The 7,500-nt window shown below is 42.0% G+C and overlaps 1 protein-coding gene and 1 long non-coding RNA gene across 3 annotated transcripts in view; one reads left to right on the top strand and one right to left on the bottom strand.

Annotated features, from left to right (window-relative positions):
• The window catches only part of LOC125043812 (putative protein TPRXL), a 400,484-nt gene extending 393,961 nt beyond the window's left edge, over positions 1-6,523 (bottom strand). Inside the window, exon 1 of one of the 2 annotated variants that reach the window (XM_047640123.1) lies at positions 6,184-6,523. The gene's annotated coding sequence lies outside the window, so the exon portion shown is untranslated. Of the gene's footprint in view, positions 1-6,182 lie in introns of both variants that reach the window. The other variant, XM_047640124.1, reaches the window with a different exon arrangement.
• Positions 6,524-6,730: 207 nt separating this feature from the next.
• LOC125043912 overlaps positions 6,731-7,500 on the top strand; it is a 2,481-nt gene continuing 1,711 nt past the window's right edge. The window contains exon 1 of the long non-coding RNA XR_007116444.1: positions 6,731-6,810. This is a non-coding gene — a long non-coding RNA (uncharacterized LOC125043912). The remainder of the gene's footprint in view (positions 6,811-7,500) is intronic.

Here is a 7,500-nt window from a genome sequence, read left to right as displayed (position 1 = left end):
TTATCATTGTGGCTGTTTTCCTTTTCATCTTTATATACACGTTACTTGGGTTTTTGTTCAAATATATTCAAAAAAATTTAAAACACATAAAACCATACACACCCCACACACACACACACATATAATCCATATATTTTTACGCATATATATAAAATTACACACACAAAACACACAACAACACACCCACACCACACACCACACACAACACACACACACACCCCACCACAAAAAACCCCCACACACACAAACACACACACACAAACATAAAACCCGATAAAGACACACAAAAAAATTATTTCTATATGGATGTAAAATATACTTACCAAACAAACTATACCTCTGAATACCGGTATGAAAAAAGAGGCACGTCTTGCATTTTTTTTTTTTTTTTTTTTTTTTTTTTTTTGTTCCAGTTATATTTAAAAATTTTAATAAAAAAAGTCAATCTTGAAACAAACGAATTTTAACCCCCCTCCCGGGGTAGGGGATATTTCTCTTCGCTTAAAGAACAATCCAAGCTCAGTATGCACCGTTCACCTGCGGACTTGGCAGGATTCCAGGTTGAGGATGATGGGGGTATGTGCTGTTTTATTACAACAAACATATGAGTGAAGAATGAAGAGAGAGAGAGAGAGAGAAAAGAGAGGAGAGAGAGGGGAGAGAGAGAAGAGAGAGGGGAGAGAGAGAGAGGGAAGAGAGAGAGGAAAAGAGAGGGAGGAGACGGGAGGGAGGGGAGGGGGAGAGAGAGAAGAGAGAAGGAGAAAAGAGAGGAGAGAGAGAGAGAGAGAAGAGAGAGAAGAGGGTGGGAGGGAGGGAGGGAGAGGAAGAGGGTGAGAGGGAGAGGGGAGGGGAGAGGGAGAGGGGGGGAGGGAGGGAGGGAGGGAGGGAGGGGAGGGAGAAAGGGAGGAGAGAGGTGAGGAGAGAGAGAGAAGGAGGAGAGAGAGTGAGGGGGGAGGGGGGGAGGGGGGGAGGGAGAGGGGGGGGGAGAGGGAGAGGGAGGGGAGAGGGAGGGAGGGAGGGGGGGAAAGGGGGGAGGGGGAGAGGAGGGGAAAGGGAGGGGGAAAAAGGGGGAGCAGAAAGAGAGAGGGAGGGGGGGATGGGAGGGGGGGAGGATGAGAGGAGAGGAGGGAGAGAGAGAGAGAGAGAGACGGAGAGAGAGAGAGGAGGGGGGGGGAAAGGGGGGAGAAAGAGAGAGAGAGAGAGGAGAGGGGAGAGAGGGGAGAGGGGGAGAGGAGAGAAGAGAAAAGGAGAGAGAGAGAGAGGGAGGGGAAGGGAAAAGGGAGGGAGTGAGAGGGGAGAAAGGAGGGGAGAAAGGAGAAGGGATTTGGGAGGGGGAGAGGGGGAGAAGAAAAGGAGAGAGAAGAGGAGAGAGAAAGAGATTTTGGAGGGAGAGAAAGAGAGAGAGAGGGGGGGGGGGGAGGGGGGGAGGAGAGAAGGAAGAAGAGAGAGAGGGGAGAGAGAGAGGGGAGAGGGAGGGGGGGGAGGGAGGGGAGAGAGAGAGAGGGGAAAAAGGAGGGGGAGAGAGAGAGGGAGAAGAGGAGAAAAGAGAGGAGAGGGGAGAGGGGAGGGAGGGAGGGGAGGGGGGGGGGAGGGAGGGAGGGGGAGGGGGAGGGAGAGGGAAGGGAGGAGGGAGGGAGGGAGGGGGGGAGGGGGGGAGGGGGGAGGGAGGAGGGGGGAGGAGGGAGGGAGGGGGAGGGAGGGAGGGAGGGAGGGAGGGAGGGAGGGAGGGAGGGAGGGAGGGGGGGATGGGAGAGAAAAGATGGAGAAGGAGGAGGAGGAGGGGAAGTTTTTAAAGAGAGAAAATTGAGAGAGAGAGAGATGAGGGGAGAGGAGAGGGGAATTTTAAAAGGCTGTTGAGCCTTAGTATAATGGCTAATGGCTGGGCAGTGATAGTGGTTAAGGTTGAATCTTTTTTTGGGAGAAGATTTAAAAACCCCGTCGTTTTTGGGGCTTTTTTGTTTGGGGAAAGCGCGGCCCCGGTTTTTTGTGCTTTATCCGGCTTAGCCGGGTTTGGGGGGGGAAGGGGCTGGGGGCCCGGGGGCACGGGACTTTGGGGGGAAAAACTAAAGGGTGGGGGTCGAGAATTTTTTTAATTGAGATGGGAGCCATATATGGGCCCACGCAGTGCTTTGCCAGGTGCCCATAATGCACCGATTACTTGCGGGTTGCTTGATCCTTTCACATAGAAAGAAAATGAAAAAAAAAAAAAAAAAAAATGTGTGGTGGGGGTTTAATAAATTTAAAATACTTAAAAAAATTTGATAAAAAAATATTAGAAGATTGTTTAGGGTTTGTAGTGCTGTCGTTTACACCCCCCCCCCACCCTTTTCGCATTTTTTTTCTTGTTTTATATTTATTTTATATAATTTTTTTAAAATTTTTAATTTTTAAAATTTTTATAATATAATTTTATATAATTTTATATAAAAATATATTTAATATTAAAAAAATTTTTATTAAATAAAATTATTATATATAATATTATAATTTAAAATATAATTATAAATATATAATATATATAAATATAAATATAATTTTAAATATATATAATATATTATAATATATATTTAAAATATATAATTTATTATATAAATATTAATTATATTTTAAAATTTATAAATTATATAAATATATATTTTAAAATAATATATATATTATAATATATATAATATTATAAATATAAAATACAAAAATTTTTGGTTCAGTGGTTAGAGATTTGGGTTTCGAACCTATGATCTCGAGTTCCATTTCCCCGCCGTGGCAGTCGTTTAAAAATGCCTACACTCCCAAATTTGGCTTGAGCCGATATCCCCGGGGAGAAAATGAACATATTTGAAATTGAGAAAATCAAAAAGCAGGTGTCGTGGGGAAAGGGGCCGCCCCTGGGATAAGTGGCCCGCGGCCGAAAAACGGTTTTTTAAAAAGGGGCATCCCAAACAGCCCAAAGGGTTTGGGAGCTAAATAATCTTTCAGTGGTGAAATTTAGAGAGGCCTGCAGTGGGGCCTTAATGGTGTTGAAAAAAAAGAAAATATACATATAATTATATTATATATTATAAATATATATTTTATTATATATATAAAATTATGGATTTATTTTATATGTATATATAAAGTTTTTAGTATGTATATATGTATATATATGTTTTTATAAAAATTTTGTATTTTATGTATATATATTTTTATATTTTATATATGTAAATATATTTATAATGTAAAATTTTTATGTATAAAAAATGAATATATGTATATTTTAAGGGATATATAAAAGTTGTATATATATGTATGTTATACATATATAAAAAGTACCATGTACATTGCAGATGATGGATGGATGGATGGATGGGGTGGGTGGGGTGGATGGTTTGGATGGATGGATGGATGGATGGATGGATGGATGGATGGATGGATGGATGGATGGATGGATGGATAGTTAGATAGACAAAAAGATAGCTATGTACATATATAAATACAACTTGCAGAACTATCACCAACTAATGCATACGAAGGGGCCTAAGAGGCATTTCTTGAAGAAAGGTAGACTGATGTCTCTATAAGAGATATTCTAATTAAGCCAATGAAAAATAATCACACTTCCTGACCTTAGTAAGCAATCATTAATTCAATAACTTTCACATTAAAGATAAAGAGGTAATGGAATATCACTTTGCTATCCTGAATCATGGTGTGGTTGTTATTCATTATCTTCTGTAACACAAACAGACCAGCATATGCTAGCAATAATATGCAACAAAGCACTTCACTGCTTTTTCTCTTGAGGAGGATATTGATTAACCCAAATCAGTTGGGCATGGCAAGTACATACATGCATGCCCACTGTGAGTTTACTTTATTTTTTTTTTACACACAGATGGCTACACTTGTACTAAGTCACCAATGAGCGAATTGCAAGTATCGTGTGCGTGTGCGTGTGCGTGTGCGTGTGCGTGTGCGTGTGCGTGTGCGTGTGCGTGTGCGTGTGCGTGTGCGTGTGCGTGTGCGTGTGCGTGTGCGTGTGCGTGTGCGTGTGCGTGTGCGTGTGCGTGTGCGTGTGCGTGTGCGTGTGCGTGTGCGTGTGCGTGTGCGTGTGCGTGTGCGTGTGCGTGTGCGTGTGCGTGTGGTGTGCGTGTGGTGTGCGTGTGGTGTGCGTGTGCGTGTGCGTGTGCGTGTGCGTGTGCGTGTGCGTGTGCGTGTGCGTGTGCGTGTGCGTGTGCGTGTGCGTGTGCGTGTGCGTGTGCGTGTGCGTGTGCGTGTGCGTGTGCGTGTGCGTGTGCGTGTGCGTGTGCGTGTGCGTGTGCGTGTGCGTGTGCGTGTGGTGTGCGTGTGGTGTGCGTGTGGTGTGCGTGTGGTGTGCGTGTGGTGTGCGTGTGCGTGTGCGTGTGCGTGTGCGTGTGCGTGTGCGTGTGCGTGTGCGTGTGCGTGTGCGTGTGCGTGTGCGTGTGCGTGTGCGTGTGCGTGTGCGTGTGCGTGTGCGTGTGCGTGTGCGTGTGCGTGTGCGTGTGCGTGTGCGTGTGCGTGTGCGTGTGCGTGTGCGTGTGCGTGTGCGTGTGCGTGTGCGTGTGCGTGTGCGTGTGCGTGTGCGTGTGCGTGTGCGTGTGCGTGTGCGTGTGCGTGTGCGTGTGCGTGTGCGTGTGCGTGTGCGTGTGCGTGTGCGTGTGCGTGTGCGTGTGCGTGTGCGTGTGCGTGTGCGTGTGCGTGTGCGTGTGCGTGTGCGTGTGCGTGTGCGTGTGCGTGTGCGTGTGCGTGTGCGTGTGCGTGTGCGTGTGCGTGTGCGTGTGCGTGTGCGTGTGCGTGTGCGTGTGCGTGTGCGTGTGCGTGTGCGTGTGCGTGTGCGTGTGCGTGTGCGTGTGCGTGTGCGTGTGCGTGTGCGTGTGCGTGTGCGTGTGCGTGTGCGTGTGCGTGTGCGTGTGCGTGTGCGTGTGCGTGTGCGTGTGCGTGTGCGTGTGCGTGTGCGTGTGCGTGTGCGTGTGCGTGTGCGTGTGCGTGTGCGTGTGCGTGTGCGTGTGCGTGTGCGTGTGGTGTGCGTGTGCGTGTGCGTGTGCGTGTGCGTGTGCGTGTGCGTGTGCGTGTGCGTGTGCGTGTGCGTGTGCGTGTGCGTGTGCGTGTGCGTGTGCGTGTGTGTGTGTGTGTGTGTGTGTGTGCATATGCATGTGCATGCATGGATGAGAGTGTGGGTAGGTAAATGCATGGATGTGTAGGTGTGTGGGTTTGTTATCTCAAAATTTCTGTATACATGTATTAGGTTATCTGCATTTGTAATATATACATTTCTGTATAATATTGAATCAGGCTCACAGTTCCTTTTAGTTTCTCTTATTTTCTCTTTTCCCTATATCCTCCATCCCCCTTCCTTGGCTTCTTGTTCCTGTCTTGTTATCTTTCCTTATATCTATATATCTATTAATGATTTGCTCAGCCTTTCAGTCTAGGTAAAAACATTTACCTTTTCTGGCAAGGACTAAAATATTTTGCAGAATTTAACCATAATGAAATGAAAGATGATGAAACTAATAACAATAGTAATGAAAAGAGGAAAAAATATATTATGAAAAGAGGAAAAAATATTTTAAAAAATAATAATTTACTACAAGAAAGACTTGTAATGAGCATGATGGATTTCAAAACTTCTTTAATCCTAATGTATGAAAATAAAATAACAGAATAATTAATAACTTAATATAGGTATCAATAATGAATAAATTTAAATAAAATAAGTTTTGAACATATAAATGTAGATTAAACGTAAATCTTCCATAGAATTGATATTCTGATTCATTTTATATATATTTTTTTTCTATGACATACACTAGTTGTCACAAATAAAGAGTAAATATATTACATAACCAATATTATCTAAATGAATTAAAATCTAAATTCATTTTTTCCGATAATTTCCACTGTGCTTCAGAGGAATTTGTATTTCGTTTCTGTAACAATCCATTTGTGCCATATCACATATACCCACCCACAGGATTTTTAATGAGTAACAGATATGCCAAAAGGTTTTGGAATTCACTGATATATCGAGTCCATGGGCTCCTACACTGTAATGCACATATGTATGAACCTGTAGTTAAAACTAGGTTTAAACTTAGGATTTCACAATAAATAACCATGGCAACATTCACCCGCAACCCTTCCTCCTCCTCCTCTCCCTCTTATAAAAGTGACAGTGTGACTTACCTTTCTCAGTCACGCCAGATGAAAGCCATCCACGTCAAAGTTGTAAACACTAAAGAATAACCGTAGGAAGTGCACAATAATGCAGACAATAATGTAAAATAAGTAAAGTTATGAGTGATCAGGATAACGTAAACTGTCGCTTCAGCTGATCTGACTCTTTAGTAGACACCGGGATTTGTGTTATTGGAGAATCCCTCGATTGTGACAGCAGTTCTAATACTGTAAATCACTGAGCCTGAGTCAATATCAATGCTCCCAGGTTTCATACAAGTCGTAAATTTATGTTTTTTTACTAAATTTAATACTACTCCTGGGAAAGCGATCCGCACTTAACTTTCATCAAAACATTGACTATAGACGACCGAAAAGTAAGAAAACAAATGACGATCAGTATTACAATCTTACATTCCCGTCCTCTGTATGGTAGAATCGGCACGTTACATCTAAAATAAAAGTAATTGGATATCACAAATTGATAATCAACGTTTAGACACCTATCGTCCAATTCGGGTGTCGTCTGCCAAAACCTTAAGCAGACGAAATGGACTTCAGTGGCAAACGAAACACGGTCGAAGTAAGAAGAGGCTAACTGCAGTCTAGTTCAAAGGCTTTGTTTTGGCCATTCTGGTAATGGTTACATTATCTAACGTCTGTTTTGTCCGCCAAACTTCCTAGTGGACCCAAAGAACTTTTATACTAAATATATACAAACAGGTTATACACGTTTTATGAATGAACGCGCGCGGGCGCGCATGTATGTGTGTTGTGTGCGCACGAATCATATACATACATACATACGCACACGCACATATATATGAATATATATATATGTGTGTGTGTGTGTGTGTGTGTATGTATGTATGTATGTATGTATGTATGTATGTATGTATGTATGTATGTATGTATGTATGTATGTATGTATGTATGTATGTATGTATGTATATACATATATATATACATATGCATATATAAATAAATTTGTATATACTAGATCTCTCTATCTCTATCTATCGATATATGATACATATAAACATACACACACACACACACACACACACACATATATATATATATATTATATATTTATTTATTTATATGTATGTATGTGTATATATAGGTATATATGTGTGTATATATAGATATATATGTATAAATACATATATAAATGTATATATGTGCATATATATAAATAGATATATGTGCATATAAATATATATATATATATATATATATATATATATATATATACGTATAAATAGACATATATGTGTGTGTATATATATGTATATATATGTATATATATGTATATATGTAAAT

This window comes from Penaeus chinensis, chromosome 34 (genome assembly GCF_019202785.1).
Source record: "Penaeus chinensis breed Huanghai No. 1 chromosome 34, ASM1920278v2, whole genome shotgun sequence".
In the NCBI taxonomy this organism is placed as follows: domain Eukaryota; kingdom Metazoa; phylum Arthropoda; class Malacostraca; order Decapoda; family Penaeidae; genus Penaeus; species Penaeus chinensis.
This window is presented reverse-complemented; position numbering and strand designations above follow the sequence as displayed.